The sequence below is a fragment of the Notamacropus eugenii genome, chromosome 1 (genome assembly GCF_028372415.1).
Source record: "Notamacropus eugenii isolate mMacEug1 chromosome 1, mMacEug1.pri_v2, whole genome shotgun sequence".
NCBI lineage: Eukaryota > Metazoa > Chordata > Mammalia > Diprotodontia > Macropodidae > Notamacropus > Notamacropus eugenii.
This window is the reverse complement of record NC_092872.1, coordinates 123,704,722-123,727,197: the sequence shown is the minus strand read 5'-3', so window position 1 is coordinate 123,727,197 and position 22,476 is coordinate 123,704,722. Positions and strand designations below refer to the sequence as shown.

The window sequence follows — 22,476 nt, the reverse complement described above, 5'->3', positions numbered from 1 at the left end:
CTGATTGCAGCAAAGGGTTGAATAGTTCCCTAGCATTCTCGTTAGCCGCAATTATTGCCAATGATGGAATGCCCACATAGAGAAACATTTAATAAAGGTTAACTGAAACTATTTTTATTTACTAATATATCCCATCTTGAATTTGACAATCTCCTCAAAATGTCTACAGCATGACTTGCTCAACCTTATCTTCCTCTTGGTGACTGCACAGCTGCTCCACAAACCAGCTGTTCAGCCCAAGCACTGGGCCTTTTTACAGAGCACAGGATCTCCAAAACACAGGGAGCCCAATGTTTAAATGAAATGAACAATACTATCTGAGCAATCTGCATGTTGACACACAGCACAGAAACTGGTATAATCAAAAAGAATATTACTGTGGAAAAAAGTATACAAAACTTTTTGATTGCTGACTAGAGCTTTCCACACATGACCATCAATTGAAAAATAAAATCCCTGACACAAAAGCACACCATGAAGTGACTGCTTAACAGCTCACAAGCTTTTAAGCTTGGTTGAGAGTTCACATCCACTGAAACTTATTCTAATGAATACCCAAGTCCTTTGAATTTCTTCCTCAAAAGATTAAGCCATATTTATTATTTAATAATATGTGTAAAGGATTTTGAAAATTCCAAAGTTACATATAAATATAACTTAATTCAGCCCGAGTGGGGTAAGAAAGGGACAGTATGAGAGTTACTTGTTATAATTAATTGTATAAAATTACACTGTAGAGGTGAAAATGGTTAATTTATTTAAAATAGAAAAACAGGGTGTAAATAAAATAACACTAAAGCAGGTTTCAATGCCCATGAGTCAACCAGGTTAGGGCACCAGAACTTCCCTCACATCCCCCTCACAATCTACCCTATCCCTTTTAACTTTCCCCCTACTCTCATCACCAACCCAGCCGCCTATAGCCCCGCCCCTCCCACTCCCCCACCCCAGGGACTGAAAGTTTTTTGAGTCTAGCTGAGATCTAGGCCCCAGCTCTAGGGGAGGTCATGGTGGGGTCAATAACTCACCCATCTGATGAACACCAAGGGTGTCTCCTGTTGAAGTCTGGCGCATCTCAGATACACTGAGAGGGTAGAGGCGACTGTCACAACCACTCCAACCTGGGATGACTAAGGTCTTCCTGGACAAAAGGAAAGCTGTCCCAAGCAGGGTTGGGAAACATCCAGAAACCAAATCAGTCCTGCTGCTTGACTGCTAAACTCCTGGTCCCAACAGGAGGGGAGGGGGACTCTCAAAGGCTACAAAACACCTCCCCTTGCTGGGAGATGCCTGGCCATGCCTTCTTCTTCCCTTGCAGATGGTGTGGTTGTCCTCCTCCTCCTCTTCCTTCTCATCCTCTCTTCCTGCTTTTACTCCTCGCCGTCCTCCCCCTCATCTTTGTCTCATCGCCATATTCCTCTTCCTCTGCTCCCTTTTCTCCAACACTTTTGCATCCTTGCCTCCTCTCTCTCCAGTTCCTACTATCTCCTTCCTTTTCATTATCTTTTGCCTTCTTTTCCTTATCTTTTTCTTCTTTCTTGACCTTTTTGTGCCTCTTCCTTTTTTCTTTTCTGTTTTCTCTTCCTCATCAGTCTTTCCTTATAGCACGGATCCTAGCACAGGTAAACAAGAACTTAGTGTTTCATCCATCTCTCTATTGAGATGTTTCCATTCCCCATCAATAACACTCAACTGCCCCCACCTAGCCACATGGATAAAAAATGCTTCTCTGAATAGCCCTGTGCTGCTGAATGGATGATAACGGCTATGAACAAAGTTCAGAGTAAGTGATATATGCCCCCAATCCCCAGTGTAAGAGATTAGCCTCTAACCAACAGCCTCTGGTCACTTGTGAACCTGTTCACAAAATGTCAAAACACAATTGGAGGGAGGGGGTCAGAGTAATCCAAACTGGAACACTCAGGGCTCTACATTAAGAAACTCACCTGCGCAGGACATTGGGCAGCAGGACCCCTATTCATATACTCTGAGGCTAATTAGCAAACAACTAATTCTTTGTTCTCTACTTTCTTCCAAGACTTTGAAACCTAGAGATAGGACTCAGCATAAGCAAAGTGATTAAGCCTGATGAAAGCCACACAACATGGACCCATTCTTCCTTCACCTGCCTAGTCTACAATTGGCTGCATCTGAGATCAGTTTTGATTTAGTAGGGATGGCCTTCAGGTACCAGTCTCTGTTGACAGCAGCAAAGGACTGGAGAGCACAGTGACTCAATGTTCACTCACCATTTTCCTATCAAAGACCACCGAAAGATTCCTGTAAACTCTAAAGGAAACTAGGACTTATCAAACCAGTCATTTAGTGGGAATTTCATCCTTTCTAAAAGAACCAGTGCAGGGCTTCATTAGACTGGTGGCTTCCCTAGTACACCCGCGTTTGCTCTCAAAGATGTTAATTTAGAACGCTTCACGAACAGGAAGCAAGGACAAAGTATTTCCTAATAATATTAATAAGACAAATAAGAAAAGAGTATTTTCTTTATGAAAATTCCTTTTTTTGTACAGAAAATAAGAAGTTACCATTAATAAAGGACTTAAAGGATTGTAGAGGTTATCTCATTTGATGTTCATAAGAGCCCTGGGAGGTAGGTGCAATTATTGTCCCAGTTTTACATACAAGGAAACTGAAGGTAAGTGATTTATCCATTGTAAACCAGCTAGCAAATGTCTGTGATAGGATCTGAACTCAGCAGCACAAGGGTCATAGACCACCATGCACACCTAGACCCTGGACAGATAGCCATTTCTATGGTGAACCCACAAGTTCTGCCCCAAATTGCTATAAGTAGCATTCTGTTTATTCACTTCAGACCAATGAGATGACAGTTGGTTCCTCCCAAAATCAAAAGATGCCCCTGTACTTAAAATCTTCAGGTTTGGGGGTGATAATGGGGAGGGAGAAAGAGCCTAGGTCATCTGCCCTCTCACCTCCAGTGCCACACTCACGATCCTCTCCTTGGTGTAATTCATCTCCAAGATGACCAAGGAGGAGTTTTACAAGGATGCTGGGGATTCTTGGAGGAGGAGGTTAAAGCAGGGGAAGACAATGGCATGGCCTTTGGCATCCCAGCAGAAGCCTCTTGGATTTTAGGACCTTATGGTCTATGGAAATCCTCCTCCTTTCTTGCTGAGGCCAGGAGAATAACACCCAGGCAGCGGAACTGACTCAGTTCCCAGAGGTCCCCAATTCCTGATGCCCATGGCTTGAGACGTGGTTGTCCCACCTTCCTTCTGTCCAAGAACACCGCGCCATCCTAGTTGGGAGTATTGGTGACACAAGCCCCAATCCCTTGGTGTATCTGAGGTGATCAATAAAGGTGAGCCAGAGAGCAAGGTGAGCCCCTTTCAGTGGTCAGCAGAGGAGCAAGTTATTAACCTTTCATGTTCCCCTGAGGCTGAGGCCTGGGACAGGGCTAGACTCATAATCGTCAGTACCTAAAGACTGAGAGAAGGTTTGATGTTTTCCCTTGGGACATGGGCATTGAAAGGATTTGGTGTTAATGTGTTTTCCTTAATTTAACTTATTACCCAGCTCTTTCAATTCCAAGGTTATTTTTACAACTATATATACATACATATATCTGTATATATACATATATACGGATATATGTATATATACATATACATGTCTATATCTAACCTGTATCTTTATCTCTATCTATCTCTATATCAGTGTATCTATATTCATATACTTATCTTTATCGGTTTCTGCATCCTTGTATAATCTGCTTATGTTTCTATTTCTATATCTATCCAATCTGTGTCTGTAGCTATATCTATCTCTATCTACCTACCTACCTACCTATCTACCTATCTATATTCATGTCCAGATCTATATCTGAACTGTATCTGTATGTATCTTCACTTCTATATCAGTATATCTATATTCATATATGTATATATATAGATATCTGTGTCCCTATCTATATCCCTGTCTAATATGTATATGGTCCTATTTCCACATATATATCCAATCTGTATCTGTACCTGTACCTGTATTTATCTATATCTATATTCATGTCCATATCTATATCTCATCTGTATCTATGTCCATATTGGTATATATGGTACACATTTCTGTATGTGTATCTATATCCATGTCCTTATATTCCCATCCTTATGCATATGTAATCAGTATCTGAAATCTATATCTATATTTATGTTCATGTCTGTATCCAATCTGTATCTATATCTGTATGTACCTATATCAACACATAAACATATAGACATACACAAAAATGCATGTCTGTTGCATATATGTGTTCATACGTATTTTCTCTGCATGGAATTCAATTTTCAACCCCAATTCAAGGATAAGACAAGAGATGCCGAAGTAATGACAAACGTTTCCGTACATAATGTGTTATTCTTCAATTAAATATTGGATCAAAATGTCCCCTTCCCCTCACCCTGTAGGCCCACCTAGTCTTTTTAAAAGCAGTAGTGAAAATAATATGTTATATCCTATTTCTTTTCTCTCATTCACATAAATTTTCAGTGCCTCAACTCAGCTCACTCTGTTGGTGTGTGTGTGTGTGTGTGTGTGTGTGGAGGGGTTCTGGCAGGAGAGATAATCAGCAATGATCTCCTCTATTTCCTAAGAAAACTCCTAAAATCACATGGGAGGAGAATGTTTTCATTTAAAAATCTGAGTTCTCTTTTCAGTAAGAACCAAGAAGGGATATTTATTAAAACACATAATTTTATCCCACAAATTTGTATAAAGCAGTCTTTGTGCTCCTGTGTATGCATCTTATTTAAAGAGATTTCCTCATTAATGACTTTTTTTTTTCATTTCCCATATTTATTGATGAATAAAAGAGTGAAATACTTCTCCACACCCATTTCTGGTAAAAGGAAGGGAAATCAACAACCAAAATCACTGTGCTTCTTGAATTTGCTTTGTAAAAGATAGCTTTCCTTCTTTTCTGTTCAAACTACCTTTCTATGAAATGAGGGCAACTAGGTGGCAGCTGGTCTGGAGTCAAGACTGTCTAAGTACAAACCTGTCCTCAGGTCCTTTACTGCTGTGTCCTGGGCAAGACACAGTAAAATGAAAATAAAACTACCCATCTACTACAGTTGTGAGGATCAAAGGAAATATTAGTAAAGAGATTAACACAGTGTCTAGCACATAGTAGTGCTTAATCCAAAGTGTGGGGAAATAAAATTGGTGATTTCTCATACACATAAACACAAACATATTTAGTAGACGTAATTAGAGGTAGATGTGTATTCCTCCTTCATTGCCAAAGAAGACCATGCCATCAGAGAAATAATGACATGACTTGCATTTGACTTTGTTTTGAGTGACAGAGCACTGTGCATGTCAACAGCCTCACTTTTCCTCTAGAGCCATCTGAATCCAGTCATCAGATATTCATCAGGATAACTGGAGATGACCCAGGATGAGGCAATTGGCGTTAAGTAACTTGCCCAAGGTAACACAGCTATTGAGTGTCAAGTGTCTGAAGTGAGATTTCAACTCAGGTCCTCCTCATGCCTGCACTGGTACTCTATACACTGCACCATCTAGCTGCCCCAATTAGAGGTAGATAAATTCATTGTCAAGTACTGAATCAAAGAATTTCGTGTGTGTGTATGTGTGTGTGTGTGTGTGTGTGTGTGTGTATGTGTGTGTGTGTGTACGCATACACAGGTATCAAATGTCTTATTATTTGTATTATTTTAGTCAGAAAAATCTCATATTAGAATAAGTTATATGCATATGAATACAGAAAAATAAAGATATGTTACTCATTATTTCAGTATTTAGTATTTGAGTTCTCAGAGTTATGAGGCTGTATTTTGTTTGAGTCTGGATTTCCTTCATGGCAGTTAATTAGGGAACTCTCAGAGACAAAACTTCTACCATTCAGTGGATCAGCAATTGTCTTCCAAATTATGATCATAGAATATTGCCCAGAGGATTCAAAGGTGAAGTTAAATGACTAGTGTGTTTTACTGCCAGAATCTGAACGTAGACTTTCTTGCTGCAGAGATCAGTCTGTTATACTACTGCCCCTGAAACTTACTGAGGGAATGCAAAATTGTAACATGAATATTATTCATGAATTGACCATTAATTATAAAATTAAATGCCACCATTCCCACTTAAGATTAACACTTTTACAAGGCCTTTTATTTTGTTTTTGTCTGACCTGGTGACCCTGGACAAATAATTTTTCCTTTGTTACTTTAAGTTTAAAATGGGGATGATAATAGCAGCTACTTCCCACAGCTGTGAGAATCAAAGGAAGTAATTGTAAACTGCTCCTGAAGTGCTTAGCATTGTACCTGGCACATAGCTAATTGCTACATAAATGTGAGTTATTATTATCATCATCAGTGTTGTCATTACTTCTACATACAGGAAAAGAACCAAGCCCCATCATTAGACTCTTCCAAGCCTCAGGGATTTTCCTGTGTGTCATTAACACTTATAGCACTAGGCATCAGTAGCGGGTCTAATGCCAGACACACCCTCAGACCTAGAGCCACATTCCCTGAACTCAAAACACTTTGAGAGCCCCGTTCCTATCTGTGGGAGACCAAGGGCTAATCCTCACATTTCATCCCACTAAAGTTTGCTTGAAATGTGTCTCATTTGTGTATGGTTTGTTTTGCCATTTCTTTGCAGTCCCATCTGACTTACCAAAAGAGGCATCTAATTAGCATTTGCTGCTAATAAGTTGGGAAGACTACCTGAATGCCAATTGAATTGTTTTTCTATTTTAAGCAAACTAGTGCTTTTCACCATTACCATGTGATGGCATTCACTGATAATAAAATGGCAACTATTTGGAGCAACAGATTTATCTCCTACACAGTCACTCATCCTTGACTACCAATTCCTGAAGCAGCCTTTTCACATCTAACAGTCAGAACCACCTTCTCCCTCATACACTAAAGCACGATGAACTAAGCACATATTACTGAGTATTCTCAAAAAAAAAAACAAAAACAAAAACAAAAAAATAAAACAACCCTCACATTGTCCATCTAACTCTTGAAAGGATTCCAAGAACACAATTTTGGAATGCTCCTTTTTCAGGAATTATACAAGATCAAAACCTAGTCACCTGAGCATTTACAAAAACCTCCCATGTTTCTCCACCTCAGTTCTCTCCCAATGTGGTTTTACTTCAATGACATATCCTAACAGGCTCAAAGGTTCCTTGGGTAAAGAAGGTTGACCCTGAACCTCAGCAACACGTCCCTTAATGAACTTCTCAAAATATTGTGTTGACAGGTTCATTGTCATGAGCACTTAGTGTCAAGGGAGAATCAGAGAATTTCAGAGTTGAAAGGAAACAAAGTGACCACTTAATTCAAACTGCATACTTGAAAAAGGAGAATCACTGCAATTTCACTGTCAACCTCTGCTTCAAGACCTCCAATAAGAACTTGCATTAGTCACAATGACAGCCACTCCACTTTTGGATAGCTCTAAGTGCTGGAGCATTTTTCTTTAGAACAAATTCAAATTTAGGTTTAATGAATACACTGTTTGGAGGTCTGCTCTTGGGAGTCAAACAGAATACATCAAATTTCTCTTCCATATTTTAGGCCTTTCAAGTACTTAAAGAGAGTTATTCTGTTATTCCTTGGTGTTCTCTTCACAGGAGAAACAATTCAACCAATTGTTTAACCAGTCTCAAGGAGGCATGTGCTCCAAGCTATTTATTATGGAAATTGCCCCTGTTGGATACTGTCCTGCCCATCCATGTTCATCTGAAAATGTGGGGTTCAGAAAGGAAAACTAAACTATACTTGGTCCTTGAACAGAGGACCATCACATCCTTATTACAGAAGCTGTACCTCTCTTTACATTACAAGTTCACTAAAACCCTCAGATCTTTTTCCAGGCAAACTGCTAATTATGTAGTACCTCAGAACTTTATTTCTCAAACACAAAGCTAAGCCTGACCATACTGAAATTAATCCTGTAAGACTCAGCACAATATTCAAAGCCAATCAAGATCTTTTCCATTCCTGTTTTTTCCTTTTTAAAAACAAATCAGGACAGTATCTTTTCTTCTCAAGGACTTTTCTATGCTAAACAGTCTTACAACTATCACCGTCAGTGGTTCAGCAGTCTCACCTAGCAATTCTATCAGTTCCCAGGGATGTAATTTTCTTAGGCTACATGATTTGAATTCATCAAGCATCTCTTTGATCTCCTTAATTTGCCAATGAAATGAATTTCTAAGCATTTATGAATATATTATATATTTTCTAATTTCTATCAATTTGCTAATTAACCATTTTCATTCTGTCCTTCTTCAAAGGTTTCTCAAGCAGACAAAAAAGTAAGGTAGTAATAATTACGCAGCTCTGTCTTTTTTCTGCCTTTGGTTAATTTTGTCCCATCTACCCTGGGTAATGGGCAACAATACTTAGTTTATCTTCATCTGAGACTCTTTCTTCTGGCTCTGACCATTTCTCTGCACCTGATGAGGGGTTCTCTTGTTTTCAGGCCTCTCTTGGTCCACTCTCCATCCCTGCTTTGATTCTGTTCACAAGGAATTCTGCTATATCCTCAACAGACAATATGTGGTTCCAGGGCTTTGTGGGGATGTGCCTGTGATCCTGGGCAATATTATAAACTCTCAAGCTGCACATATTTCCAATGTCTTGGTCTTGGATGGCTTCCTATAGGTCTGTTATCATGTGTGGTCCTGTCACTCCAGGATTTCTTGACACAAATCCATCATGGGTGAAGACCTCAACAAGGATTTGTTGTTTACGACAAGTTTGCCGTTTAGGTGCAATCCCTTCCCATACCTCTTCTTCCCATTCATGCTGTGTCTCTATGAGAGAGTATGCTCTGGTTTTATGGGACACTGTTGTTTCTTTCTATCAGAGCTTCTCTGAGCCATAATTATCGAATAGGCTTTTTCTTTCTTTTATTTTTTTTCCTTTTTTGGAACACCATTCACCAAACTTTATCAGTCACACAGCTGATATCCCACTTCTACATCCACGCATTTGTCAACTTTTGGCAAAATCAGATCCTAGTCCTTCCAGGTCACTAGCAAGAAAGACAAAAGTGAATTTTGCACCAAGTAATTGATAACTGGTTTGAGTCTTGATCTCCAGATGCCAGGCAGAACATTTCTGGGGAGATCATCTTTATTCCATAACTGAAGGGTTATTTCCTTAGGACACTGACTCCCTGATGAGCCCCCCAGGCAGGATAGTAAATGTGAATGTGCTATCTAAAGACAGAAGTGAGTTTAAGTCCCTCATGTGACTCTATTCACCAGTCAGTGCCTGTAGAGCCTCCACTAGTGGGGACGTAGCCCTGGTCATTCCAGATTCCATTCTGTGTCATTACTACACAAGGTCACCTGTCTGAAAAGCAAGGCGGCCACACACTCGAGAGCCAGCAGCGGCACCACCATGCATTCGGGACTCTGAGGAGAAAAAGGGATGAGCAGCTGCTTCAAGGGGACTCAGAGAAGACTCAAAGAGGGTGTGGTGGGGACAAGGGGGCAGAGAAAGAGGCCTGGGAGGAAGGGCGTGAGAAGGAGAAGTAAAGAGAAAGGGACCCCTGCATGTTTGGTAGTATAGGTCTGTAATGTACAGGTCATGTGCCTTCCCTGGGGACACAGCTATTTCAAGGGAAAGAAATTAAATCACATGGTAAGAAAAGTCATAATAGACCCCCACCCCAATAAAACCAAGGCATATTTTCTAATACATATACACAGCTTGATTGGGAAGAGGAGGGATACATAAGGATCCGACCTGAAGTGCAATCTGCCAGGGAAAGTGTGAGGCTGGGTTCCCTGTGGAGTGGCAGCTCACAATTATGATGTTCTGGAATAACTGATGTCTTCTCATTGGGCCTGTTTTCTGCTTGGTATGGGGTCTGTTGGATACATTGTTGCACAGGGTCTCCATTGGTCTTATGCTGGGTGCTAGTCCCATGCTCTCAGATGGGTATTGATCTGATGGTTACATGCATATCCATATGTACATATACACACATATGTATGTATACACATATACATATACACACACCACACAGATACACACACATAAATACATATGTATGTATATGTATATATGTAATATTCCCTCCAATTATCCTAATACTAATAAAACTCTCAAGGGTTAGAAAATACCTTTCCTTGTAGGCATGACAACATTTCAACTTTAGTAAGTCCCCTGTGATTTCTCTTCCTTGTTTACCTTTTCATGCTTCTCTTGATTCTTGTATATGGAAGTCAAATTTTCTATTCAGTGCATTTAGGGATTGTAACCCTAAAATGTCTTTTCATTAAGAAGCCTTGAAAGACCTCTATTTCATTGAATGTACATTTTCCCCCCTGAATATTATACTCAGTTTTGCTGAGTAGGTGATTCTTGGTGTGAATCCCAGAGTTCCTTTGATCTCTGGATTACCTGTTCTAATATTGTTGGAAATACAATCAGGATAACACAGGATCTACTCACTTGTACATATAACATCTCTGCTTGACCTTGTGTTATTCTGATTGTATTTCCACAATATTTGAATTGCTTCTCTCTGGCTACTTGCAATATTTTTTCCTTGATCTGGCAACTCTGGAATTTGACTGTAAAATTCCTAAGAATTTCCTTTTGGGATCTCTTTCACAAGGTGGTTGGTAGATTCTTTAAATATCAGTTTTACCCTGTGGTTCTAGAATATCAGGGCAGTTGCCCTTGAAAATTTCTTGAAAGATGATGTCTATGCTATTTTGTTTTTGATAATGGTTTTCAGGTTGTCAACTAAATTTTAAATTTTCCCTTTTGGATCAGTTTTATAGGTTGCTTGTTTTTCCAGTGAGATATTACACATTGTTTTCTATTTTTTCATTCTTTTCCTTTTGTTTGATAATTTCTTGATTTTTCCTAAAGGTGTTAGCTTCCATCTGCTCCACTCTAATTTTTAAGGAATTATTATCATCAGGAAGCTTTTGGACTCCTTTTCCATTTGGTCAGTTATTGTTTTTCAGGCAGTCTTCTCCTCATTTGCTTTTTGAACCCCTTTTGCCATTTGGGTGTTTTAAGGTGTTATTTTCTTCAGTATTCTTTTGGGGCAGGGTCTCCTTCAGCAAGCTGCTGACTTATTTTACATGATTTTCTTGCATCATTCTCATTTCTTTTCCCAATTTTTCCTCTACTTCTCTTACTTGATTTTCAAGAATCTTTTTGAGGTCTTCCAGGGTTTGTGAGAAATTCATATTTTTCTTGCAGGCTTTGAATGTAAGAGTTTTGACTTTGTGCTCCTCTTCTGGATGTATGTTTCGATCTTCCTTGTTTGAAAAGTAAGATTCTGTGCTTTGTGATTTTATTACTACTTTACTCTGTGTATAACGTTTACTTTTTTCTTGCTTGTAGGTATATTGGTTTTACATGTTTATTCTTTTATTACTAGTACTAGTAGTGGCAGTAGTAGTAGTAACCTTACTACTACTACTACTACTCCTTCTCTTACTGTTACTCCTACTACTCCTACTCCTCCTCCTGCTCCTCCTCCTGCTAGTACTACTGCTACTGCAGCTAGCATTTATAGAAACCATTTAGATTTGTAAAAACTTTATACAGGTTAAATCATTTGATCTTTACAACATTTCTGGAAGGTGGGATATATTATTCAGGTTTTACAGATGAGGAAACTGCGATTAAGAAAGTTTAAGTAACTTGATCATGGTCACATTGCTAATCATTATCTGGAGCAGAATTTTTACTCATATCATAGTGACTCCAAATCTAGTACCCTATCCATGGCATCACCTCATTCCATCTTTTATAAGTTACTTTCCTTACAGATTTACTCCTTTAACAAGTCTTCCCTCCATGTTCTCTATTTCTTCTAGAGGTTGATTCACTTTACTTTTTCACCTCTTAAAAACTGACAGTCACACCTAACTGTTTTCTCTGAGATCTCTAAGCAGCAGATAGGCAGACTCATCCGAATTTTCTATTCCTTCTATCCTCACCAATGTGTTTCGTTTTCCTTTTATTATTTGCTATATCTTCTGCATTTCCTTGAGTTATCTTCCTCTCCTTTGAGAGTTTTTCCTTCAACTTTCTCAATCTGGAGGTCTCATTAAATGGAGTCCACCTCTTCTTCCATCAGCTCAAGTCAATGTTCAATTTTTCCTCTAATTCTCCTAAACTCTTCCTCCCCAAATTCAGTCTCTGGCCTTTTGCACTCTTCCATCTAAAGTCTTTTCTGTCTTCCTTTTCTTCATTTTATCTCTCTCATTTTCCACTCTTTTCTGACATGCTCCTTTGAAAGCTGGGTTCCTAGGGATTTTGTGGTCAACCTATTAGAGATTGTTGGGTGGAAAATTTGTTTGCAAACACCACTTGCTGCACCTGAGTAACTCTTGAGTCGTGCTGTCTAAAGAATGTTACTGCTCCTAAATCAAAAACTGTCAAGGTTAGGTTGATTCAATTAGCCCACCTCTTAGGTGATCTGAGATTTTTTCTTCTCTCAAATGGATGACATCGTATTTTCTTGCCATCTTATGATTGCAGTAAAGGGTAGAATAGTGGCCAAATATTCTCATTAGTAACAATTACTGTAGATGATGGAATGCATACTTTCCCAAATGTTTAAGAACTTTAACTGGCACTGTTTTTATTTACTCACATGCCTCATCTTGCATTTGGCATACTTCCCAAAATGTCTACAGCATGATTTGCTCATACATATCTTCCTGCTACACAAACCAGCTGTCCAAACCCAGTACTGGGCCTTTTCACAGGCATCAGGACCTATACTGCACAGGGAGCCCAATGTTTAAATGAAATGAACAATACTATCTGAGCAATTTGTCTTTTGAAAGCAGAGCAACTGGTATAATCAAAAAGAATATTAGTGTGGGAAAAAGTATTCAAAAGTTTTTGACTGGACTAGAGCTTTCCACACATGACCATCAATTGAAAAATAAAATCCCTGAGACAAAAGCACACCATGATGTGGTTCCTTAGCAGCTCACAATCTTTTAAGCTTGGTTGAGGGTTCACATCTACCAAAACTCATTCTAATGAATACCCAAGTCCTTTGAATGTCTTCCTCAAAAGATTAAGCCATATTTATTATTTAATGTGTAAAGGATTTTGAAAAATTGAAAGTTACATATAAAAGTAACTTCATTTAACCCAAGTGGGTTATGAGAGGGACAGTATGTGAGTAACTTTTTATATTCAATTGTATAAAATTACACTGTAGAGGTGAAAATGAATCATTTAATTAAAATAGAAAAAACAGGGTATAAATACAATAACAGCAAAACAGATTTCAATGCCCATGAGTCACCCAAGCTAGGGCACCAGAACTTCCCTCACATCTCCTTCACAATCTACCCTATCCCTCTTAACTTTCCCCCTACTCTCATCACCAACTCAGACCCCATAGCCCCTCCCCCCCACTCCCCGACCCCAGGTACTGAAAGGTGATTTTGAATCTAGCTGAGACCTAGTCCCCAGCTGTAGGGGAGGTCATGGTGGGGTCAATAACTCACCCATCTGGTGACCACCAAGGGTGTCCCACGCTGATGTCTGGCACACCTCAGATACACTGAGAGGGTAGAGGCGACTGTCACAGCCTCTCCCACCTGGGATGACTAAGGCCTTCCTGAACAAAAGGAAGGCTGTCCCAAGCCAGGTTGGGAAACCTCCAGAAACCAAATCAACCCTGCTGCTTGAGTGCTAAATTCCTGGTCCCAACGGGAGGGGAGGGGGACTCTCAAAGGCCAGAAAACCCCACTCCCTGCTGGGAAGTGACTGGCCATGCCTCGTTCTTCCCCTGTAGATCTGTAGATGTGTTGTTGTCCTCCTCCTCTTCCTCTTCCTCCTCCTCCCGTCTTCCTGCTTTTTCTCCTTTTCGTCCACCTCTCCCTCATCTTTCTCTCCTCACTATATTCCTGTTGCTCTGTCACCCCTTTCTTTTCCACTTTTGCATCCTTTCCTACTGTCTTTCCAGTTTGTGCTTTCTCCTTCCCTTTCTGTGTCTTTTGCCTTCCTTTCTTTATCTTTTTCTTCCTCCTTGACCTTTCTGTCACTCTTCCCTTTCCTTTTCTGCCTCCTCTTGTTTCCTTTTCTGCTGTCTCTTCCCCATCAGTCTTTAGTTATAGCATGGAGTCTAGCACAGGTAAAGAACTTTGTAAGTGTTTCATTCATCTCTCTATTGAGTTGTCCCCCTTCCCCATCAATGACCCTCAACTCCCCCCCAACCCTGGCCCCATCCATCATACCCACACTCATGAGTAGCACAGAGTTAAAAAATGCTTACCTGAATAGACTTATTTCCGTGCAGCTGAATGGATGATAATGGCAATGAACAAAGTTATGACTAAGTGATATATATCCCCTACCCCCAGTATAAGCCATTGGCCTCTAGCCAACAGCCTCTGCTCATTTGTGAACCTGTTCAAAAAATGTCAAAACAGAATTGGAGTGAAGGGACAGATTAATCCAGACTGGAACAGTAAGGGCTCTGTATTAAGAAGCTCACCCACACAGGACATTTACCAGCAGGACCCCCGTTCAGATACCATGAGGCTAATTAGAAAATGATTCTTTCTCCTCTACCTTATTTCAAGGTTTTGAACCCTAGACATAGGACACAGGTTAAGCAAAAGGCAGCTCAGTAATTAAAACCTGATGAAAGCCTCACAACATGGCCCCCTTCTTCCCTCATCTGCCTAGTCCACAGCTGCCTGCATCTGATATCAGCTGTTATTTAGTAGAGATCGCCTTCAGGTAGCAGTCTGTGCTGATAGCAGCAAAAGCCTGGTGAGAAGGGCGATTGGATGTTCAGTCACCATTTTCCTACCAAAGATCACTGAAAGATTCTTGTAAACTCTCAAGGAAACTAGGACTTGTCAAACCAGCCATTTAGTGGGAATTTCATCCTTTCTAAGGGAACCAACGTAGGATTTCTTTAAGTAGGTGGCTCCCCTGGTGCACTTGTGTTTGCTCACAAATATATTAATTTACAATTCTTCATGGACTGCAGGCAAGAACAAAGTATTTCTGAATTATGTTAAGAAGTCAAAAGAGCAAATAAGCACAGGGGGTATAATTTATGAAAAGTCATTTTATGTACAGAAAATAACAAACTACAACTTAAACAGGGCTTACAGTTTTGCGAAGCCCACTGTACATGTTAACTCATTTGATGTTCATAAGGAGCATGTGAGGTAGCTGCAATTATTGTTTCTATTTTACATACAAGCCAACTGAGGTTAAGTAATTTCTCCAGGGTAACCCAGTTAGTAAGTGTCTGAGGCAACATTTGAATTCAGGGCTTTCTGACTCTAGGCTCAGCACCCTTACCCACTGGGCCACCTAAACCACCATGCATTCATTTCCCAAAGAGCAGCTCTAGATTTTCACAATATCCTCAGATGTTATTTATCAGATTTCCTCCCTTTTTCTTCCCCTTCTTCCTGTCTCTGACCTAGCTTTATGACATCAAAATTTACTAGTTCTATGTCCCCCTAAGCTACAACGAGACAGCAGAGAAACTCAACTAAGCTACAAGTGTTAATATACTCAGCCCTTCCCCAGACATGCTTGTCTGCATGAAAGAAAATCCACTTACCTTAAGGAATAAATTGTAGACAGTTTTCACCTCCATGCAAAGAAAAAGCTTTCTATTAGTGAGAGCTGTCCAAAATGCAATGGGTTCCTCAGGTAATCATGGGTGATCTTCATCATTGTGGTGATCTTCAAAGTTTTGAGACAACCACTGATAAGGGGTATTGTTGAATAGTCTCTTTGCTGATGAATTATTTCAGCTGGTTGGGAGGAACTTTGGGCTTTTCTGCCAATATTGATTCTGTGACTCTGGAAAGATAAAAAAGTTTGAAATCTTTGAGCTGGCTGACAGGAGTATGAATTTTGAGTTGAGAAGTCTTTCAGCATCTCTTAAAAATCAGAGGATATTGGCAGCCATGTATTCTGCCATTGGTCAGTTCTTGGTTTTAAAGCTTTAGCAAAAGCTTATATTCTTTGTATGGTTAAATGTAACTGCTAGATAAAACTTACTCCTTAGGAAAATACATAAAAATTCATTTGTTAGACTATTAGCACTATAGCTCGCCATGTAACATTTCACTGTTGAAGTCAATATGAAAGAACTTACATGAATAAGTTATTTATTTGCCTGGATTTAAATTCTCCACCCGAATTCAAGCACAAGACAGATTCTGAAGTACTGAGACACTTTCCCTTCTTAATGTGTTACTTTACAATTAGATATTTGATCATAATGTCCCATTCCCCTCACATCATAGACCCAACTAGCCCTTTAAAAAGCAGCAGTGCAAAGCATAGGTCATATCCTGCTTTCCTTTCTCTCATTAACATAAATATTCAGTTGCTAAACGCAACTCACTCTGGGGGGGAGGGGCTTCTGGCAGCAGGGATAATCTCCAATGATTCCTTCTCTTTCCTAAAAAAAACTACTAGAAGGGCCTGGGGTGGTTGCATTCATTAAAAAATCTGAATTCACTTGCCAGTAAGATCCAACAGGGGATATTTACTAAAACAAATACTTTTATCATCCTAACTGTTGAAATGCAGTATTTCTGCTCCTGTGTATGCATCTTTAGTCAAAGAGGTTTCCTTATACAAGATCTTTTTTCCTTTTCCCACATTTATTGATGAATATAAGAGGGAAATACTTCTCTCCATCCATTTCTAGCAAAAGGGGGAGAAAAAACCATCAAAATCACTCTTCTCTTTTAGTTTGCTTTGTAAAAGAGATCTTTTCTTCTTTTCTGTTAAAACTACTTTTCTATTAAATGAAGGCAACTAGGTGGCTGCTGGTCTGGAGTCAAGACTATCTAAATTCAAACCTGGCCTCTGGGTGTGTCCTGGGTAAGACATAGTAAAATGAAAATAATAATATTTATCTAATACAGTTGTTGTGTGGATCAAAGGAAATCTTGATTAAGAGATTAGTATATTATCTAGTACATAGTGGTGCTTAATCCGAAGTGTGGGGAAATAAAATCGATGATTTCTCATACACACACACACACATATGTACTAGAATTAATTAGAGATAGATAAATACATTCCCAAGTACTGATCCAAAGAATTTCATATCTGTGTGTATTTATGCATACATATATTTAAATGCTTTTTACTCAGAAAAAAACCTTGTTTTAGAATAAGGAGTATGTATATGAACACAGAAAAATAAAGATATGTTACTTATTATTTGAGTATTTCTTATTTGAGTCCTCAAATTTATGAGGCTCCATTTTGTTTGAGTCTCCATTTGTTTCATGGTAGCTGATTAGGGAATGCACAGTAAGAAACCATCTGCCACTCCCAAGATCAGCAATTATCTTACCATTTATGGTCATAGAATATTGCCTAGAGTATTGAAAGGTGAAGGAAACTATCTAGTGCGTTTTACTGGCACATCTGAGCTCAGATTTTCTCGCTCCGGAGACTAGTCTGTTTTACTGCCTGACCTGGAAGTTACTGAGGGAAACCAAAATTGAAACATGAATATATACTCATGAGTACACAATTAGTTGCCACCATTCTTAATTAACACTAACATGTTTCAAAGGCCATCCTATTTTGCCTTTCTCTGGTCCTTTTCCTCCTAATTGTCAGTAGGTATTCCAGAAGAGAATGATATGAACACAAGTGAGTCTTGGGGAAAGTGATGAACCAATCATTTTTTTTTTTTGGTAACATTTTTTTGTTCATTCTCAGAATTAGTTCAGGATTGCAATTACTGCCAGCATTGGGTTAAATATAAAATAAAATAAATTTATTTCATACTATTTGTTTGCACTTTTTGGGACCGTAACAACAGAGTTGGAAGAGACCTTAAAATTTCATTTGGTCTCCCCATAAATTTAGTCATTTATTCCTCATTTTAAGGTGAGGAAATGGAAGGTTAAGGAGGTTAATTAAGGCCTAAAGTCACCTAAGTAGCAAATGTCAGTGGTCTGATTTGAACTGAGATGATCTGACTCCAGAACCAGTGTTCTAATATAATAATAATTTATAATAGACTGTCCCAATAAAACTTTTCCTACTATTTCAATGAAATGTACTGTCCTCCATTGTCTGTTGATTTGCTTTAAGTGGCCTTCTCTGAGGACCAATCGTGTTCAGATGGGAAGACCTCCTATATATATGTGTGCGTGTGTGTGTATTATACCTATCATATATATGTATCATATATATATATACATATATATATATCGTTCTAGTAACAAATATATTTCTTCATACAATGGTCTTTGTTAAATTAATTAGTAGTTTATATATCATTATCTTTGAATTTCTAAGTTTGATTCAGTCTCATATGAGCTGAAAGATAAAGTGCTGATCTGAAAAGTCCTCCTTTACCCTCCTTGGTCTGCGGGAAAATAAAAAAGTTTTCTGGGTCCATAGAATTAAACTTTAATTTGGCCTGATGACCCTGTTGAGCCTGGTAATGTCTTCTGGTCTACAGTTAATACTGAAAGTAGAGAAAGCTAATAGAAAGCTCATTGCTTAAATGAGGAAGGAATAATTATGTTGCAGAGACTAGGTGATGCAATGGATAGGGTACCAGAGAGACCCAAGTTCAAATCAGGTCCCAGAATCTTATGAGCTGTGTGACCCCGGACAAGTATTCTTTGCCTTAATTACCTTAAATGTAAAATGGGGATAACAAAAGCACCTATCCGCCCTAGTTGTGAGAATCAAATGATGTCATTGCAAAGTGCATGTGAAGTGCTTAGCATAGTGCCTGGCACATAGTTAATTGCTACATAAATGTGAGTTATTATTATCATCACTATTATAATTTTTGTTACATATAGGAAAAGAACTAAACTCCACCATTAGACTGTTACTAGATTCAGGGAGTTTTCTATGTGCTATTAGCACTTATAGCAATAGGGATCAGTAGTGTGTCTCAGACCTATAACCACAGACCTATAGCCACACACCCTGAACTGAAAGCACTTTGAGAGGCGCATTTCTATCTGTAGGAGACCATGGGTTAACGCTCAAATTAAACCCCACTAAAGTTTGCTTGTAATGTGTCCAAATTGCGTATGGTTGGTCATTTTTTGCAGTCCCCTCTGACTTATGAAAAGAAGCATCCATTTAGCATTTTCTGCTAATAAGTGGGGAAGAGTGACTGAATGCCAATTCAACTGTTTTTCTGTTTTAACTAAACTAATGTTTTTCACCATTAACAGGTGATGGCATTCATTGATAATGAAATGGCGAATCTTTTGAGCAATACATTTATCTCCTACACAGTCACTCATTTTTGACCACCGACACCTGAAGGAAATTTTTTCATGTAACACAAGGTAAGAAGCACTTTCTCCCTCATGCACAAAAGCACTGATGAAGTAAGCAGAGATTCATGAGTATTCTCCAAAAAACCCCTCACATTGTCCATATCAATCCTGCATATATTCCAAAATCACAATTTACTGAAGCTCCATGTTCACGAGTTATACAAGATCAGAAACTAGTCTCCTGAACATTTCAATTTCTATGCTAAGCTTCTCCACCTCAGTTCTTGGGCTGATGTGGTTTTATTTCAATGGCATATACTAAGAGACTCAAAGGTTCCTTGGGTAAGGCTGGTTGACCCCTGAAAATGACCATCACTTCCCTTAATGAACTTTTCAAAATATTGTGCTGGCAGGCTCATTGCCATGAGCAGCTGTCGTCCTATCACACCAGGATCGCTTAACGTAGCTCCATCACGGGCTGAAGACCTCAACAGTAGTCTCTGTTGTTCCCCACAATTTCGTCCTTTAGGTGGGATTCCTTCTCATACTTCTTCTTCCCACTCATTCTGTCTCGATGAGAGAATAGGCCCTGGTTTAAGGGGCACTGTTGTCTGTTTCTATCAGAGCTTTTCTGAGCTGAAGCTACACTTACAGAGTAGGTTTTTTCTTTCTTTCTTTCTTTCTTTCTTTTTCTTTTTTTTTTTTTTTTTACCATTTTCAAAACTTTGTCCATCACATAGTTGAAAAGCCAGTTCTCTAAACTGGCACATTTGTCAACGCTTGGCAAAATCAGATCCTCGTCCTTCCAGGTCACTAGCAAGAAAGACAAAAGTAAATCTTGCACCAAGTAAATGAGAGCTGGTTTGAATTCTTATCTCCAGATCACAGGCAGAACAGTTCTGCAGAGATTCCTCTGGGTTCCATAACTGAAGGGTTATGTGTTTAAGACACTGACTCCCTGAAGAGCACCCAGGCAGGATAGGGAATGTGAATGTGCTATCTAAAGACAGAATGGATCTTAGGTCCATCACATGACTCTCCTCACCAGCCAGTGGCTGTAGAGCCTTGACTGGAGGTGACCCAGCCCAGGTCACTACAGATTCCATCCTCTGTTGTCCCTGCACAAGGACACCTGTCTGAAAACCAAGGCTCCCGCACACTCGGGTGCCACCAGCAACACCGCTGTCCATTCGGACTCTGGTGAGAAAATGGGTGACTGAGTTCAAGGGCACTCAGAGGAAACTCAAAGAGGGGTGGTGGGGATAAGGCACCAGAGAGACTGAGGTGGGGGAGGACGGGCGGGGAGGGAGGAGTCAGGGAAAAAGGAGTTCTGTATGTTTGTTAGTGCAGGATTGTAATGTTTAAGTTCTGTGCCTTCCCTGAGGACAGAACTATTTTCAAGGGAAAGTCGTTAAATTAAATCACATGGTAAGAAAAATCATAATAGCCCCCCTCAATCAAAGCAGGGTACATTCTCATAAATGGACACTGCATGAGTGAGTAGAGGAGAGATGTGTAAGGATCCCACCTAAAGAGCAAACTTGTAGGAAACGTGTGGCTGGATACCATGTGGAAAGGCAGCTTACACTTGTAATGTTCTAGAATAACTCATGTCATCTCATTGGGCCTCTTTTCTGCTAGGTATTTGGTCTGTTGGATACATTGTTGTACACGTTCTCCCTTGGTCTTGTAGTGGCTGCCAGTCACATCTTCTCAGTCGGGTCTTGATCTGATGGCTATATATAATACATACATACATACATATATATATACATTTGTACATACATATATGTGTGTACATGTGTATACATATACATAAACACACCACAACACATACATATACACACATAAACACATTCACGTGTGTATGTATATATAAAGTATTCCCTCCAACTATCCTAATACAGAGAAAATTCTCAAGGGTTACAAATAACTTTCTGTGTAGGAATGTATCCAGTTCAATTTTCATAAGGCCGCTATGATATCTCTTTTCTGTTTCCCTTTTCATGCTTCTCTTGATGCTCCAAAGCAAGGTGAGCTCAGCATTCAAATGAAATTAACAATGCTATATCATTAGAATGTTGACACACAACAGAACTGGTTTAATCAAGAAGAATTTTAGTGTGGAAAAAATTATTCAAAACTTAATGACTATTTACTAGAGTTTTCACCACATGCCAATGAATTGAAAAATAAAATACTAGACATAAAATCTCACTATGAATTGGCCCCTTAGGAGCTCACAAGCTTTTAAACTTGGTTGAGGGTTCGATCACATGTACTGCAACTTATTCTAATGAACCCCCAAGCCCTTGGAATTTCTTTCTCAAGGGATTAAGCCATGTTTATCATAAAGAGCATACGTAAATGACTTTGAAAATCTTAAAGTTACATATAAATAAAACTTCATTCATTACATATAAATATAACTTCCCACCTCTAGTGCAAAAAGGGAGGGATAACATGTGAGTTATTTTTTATAATCAATTGCATAATATTACACTGTAGAAGTGAAAATGCATCATTTATTTAAAAGAGAAAAACAGGGTATAAATACCTTAACACCAAAAAGAAGTTTCAATGCCCATCTGTCAGCCAAGCTAGGGGACCAGAACTTCCCTCAAATTCCTGTCACTATCTCCCCTATCCCTTCTCCTTCCACCTCCCTGCCCCCTCACCCCACACACACACACCTCCAGGTACTGCTAGTTGTTTGTGAGTCTAGCTGAGACCTAGACCATAGCTCTAGGGGATTTCATGATGGAGTCAATAACTCACCCATATGATGACCACAAAGCTTGTCCCACGTTGATGTCTGGGTCACCTCAGCTACACTGAGAGACTAGAGGCAACTGCCATCACCACTACCACCTGGAATGACCAAGGTCTTCCTGAACTTGCTGTCCCCAGTCAACTGTGGAAAATTCCAGAAACCAAATCAGTCCTGCCGCTTGAGTGTTAAACTCCTGGTCCCAACAGGAGGGCAGGGGGATGCTCAAAGGCCACAAAATCCTTCCCCCTGCTAGCATTTTTCTTCCACTGTAGATGGTGTTGTTGTCCTCCTCCTTCTCCTCCTGTATTCCTCCTTTCCTCGTTGTCCTCCCCTCTTTCATCTTTCTCCTCCTTGTCATATTCCTCTTCCTCTTCTTCTCCCTTTTCTCCTCCATTTTTTCATTCTTTCCTCCTCTCTT

The 22,476-nt window shown here is 39.4% G+C and overlaps 1 long non-coding RNA gene across 2 annotated transcripts in view; it reads right to left on the bottom strand.

Moving 5' to 3' along the window:
* Positions 1-845: 845 nt before the first annotated feature.
* LOC140506085 (uncharacterized) overlaps positions 846-22,476 on the bottom strand; it is a 37,755-nt gene continuing 16,124 nt past the window's right edge. The window contains exons 3-4 of one of the 2 annotated variants that reach the window (XR_011967766.1): positions 15,616-15,860; positions 846-1,613 (exon numbers count right to left, since the gene is read on the bottom strand). This is a non-coding gene — a long non-coding RNA (uncharacterized lncRNA). Of the gene's footprint in view, positions 1,614-4,422; positions 14,152-15,615; positions 15,861-22,476 lie in introns of those variants that run through there. The other variant, XR_011967767.1, reaches the window with a different exon arrangement.